We start from the raw sequence: 2,061 nt of genomic DNA on the forward strand, positions 1-2,061 counted from the left end.
TCCTTCCTTCCTTCCTTCCTTCCTTCCTTCCTTCCTTCCTTCCTTTCTTTCTTTCTTCTCTTCTTCTCTTCTCTTCTTCTTCTTCTTCTTCTTCTTCTTCTTCTTCTTCTTCTTCTTCTTCCTCCTCCTCCTCCTCCTCCTCCTCCTCTTCCTCCTCCTCCTCTTCTCTCCCCTCTCCCTCCTCCCCCCTCTCTCCGACAGGGTTTCTCTGAATAGCCCTGGCTGTCCTGGATCTCACTCTGTAGACCAGGCTGGCCTTGAACCTTGAACTCACAGAGATCTGACTCTAGACCAGGCTGGCCTTGAACCTTGAACTCACAGAGATCTGACTTCCTCTGCCTCCCAGATGCTAGGATCAGAGGTGTGCTCCACCCTCACCTCTTCCCCTCCAACCCCCATCACAGGCTTTTTCTCTACTTCAATATTACTGTCTTTAGTTATTTTTCTATTGCTGTGATAAGACATCATGACCAAGTTTGTCTTGGGCTTGCAGTTTCCGAGTGTTCAAGTCTGTGCTGGCAGAGCAGAGGCACGGTAGCAGGACCAGCTGAGAACTCAGGAAAGAGGGCTAACCCTGAGCCTCAAAGACCACCCTGGTGCCAGCTTCCTCCAGCGAGGCCACGCCTCCTAATCTTTCCTACACAGCCACCAGCTGGGGACCAAGTTTTCAAATTCCCAAGACTTGGGGGAGAAATGTTGTCAGAAGCCAAGACCAGCCCCTGCCTGCACAGACTGCCCGTGGCCTGTTCCAGGCTCCTCGTGTCCTACAGGACTCTCCAGCCAACCTGGGGCAGCCTCCAATCCCCACTGAGCACCGTGAGCTTTTCTGCGGTCCCCAGGAAAATGTTTACCTATTTGTGCCTCCGTGTTGCTCTTCTGAAACAGCAAGCAGGTCTACCGGCCGCTAACAGTAGATCCCTGGGGCAGTCGAGGTTGGCTTGTCTTCTCACTTGGTTTCTTCTCCTTTGGCAGGCATGGTTTTGATAGTTGAAAGACTGAATGAACACTTTGGGGCTGGAGGTGTAGCTTGGTGATAAAACATTTACCTAGCATGCCAAAGCCCTTCCTGGCTCCTGTCCCCAGTATTGAGGGAGAAAATAAAGATATGACAGTTCCCCCACCCTCTGCCCCTCACTGTTCCTTTTATGGTGTGCAGAAATATAAGCACACTCCTTCCATCCTGTATGCGACTGTTGCTAAGTAACACCCCAGAGAGACTGGAGAGTTCTGGGTGCCCAAGGGCCTGGCTCTGTGGCCTCTCCTGTGCTCTGCCATCACCAGGAAGGCAGGTGGAATATCGAAGTGGGTATGTTGGGGGCTGGGAAAGTGGCTGACTGGGAGAGTGTGTCTAGTGTGCATAAGGCCCTGGGCCCAGTCAGCAGCACCAGAAAGCTTGATGTCTTGAGCGTTGGTCCCTGGAGCTCACATAAGGCAGTGGTTGGGTGGGGGTGGAAGAACAGACACCACATGCACATGTGATATGGAGGTCCATCTCCCTCCCCCAACATACACAGCATATAAAAATGCAATTTAAAAGTAAGTGAGAAGACTATACAAGCTAGTAAGAGGGGAACTTGGGTGGGGGCAGGGCAGGAGCAAGACCTGCCAAGATGCAGCTGTTGATTTGAGACAGTATTGCTCTATAGACCAGGATGGTCTTGGACTCACAGCAATCTGGCTTCAGCATCTTTAATGCTGGGGTTATAGTCTCATTACATACTTTAGGTATTACTGCACAGATTTGAAAAACAACCCTATAAAGTATATGTCCTAGTCACCAAGTACATTTGGAGTCCCTGTGGGTGCTGCAGGCACCATGAGTGCAGGTCTGAGTCTCTGGTGGTCAGGGCTGGAGCACACTCCAGCTGTCTGCCCTGCTTTGGTCTGAGCTATGTCCAGGAACATTCTTGGCATGAAAATGCCATCCTTTGGCCTGGAGAGATGGCTCAGCGGTTAACACTCACTGCTCTTCCAGAGGTCCTGAGTTCAATTCCCAGCAACCACATGGTGGCTCACAACCATCTGTAATGGGATCTGATGCCCTCTTCTGGTGTGTCTGAA

The sequence above is a fragment of the Mus pahari genome, chromosome 5, assembly GCF_900095145.1.
Source record: "Mus pahari chromosome 5, PAHARI_EIJ_v1.1, whole genome shotgun sequence".
NCBI lineage: Eukaryota > Metazoa > Chordata > Mammalia > Rodentia > Muridae > Mus > Mus pahari.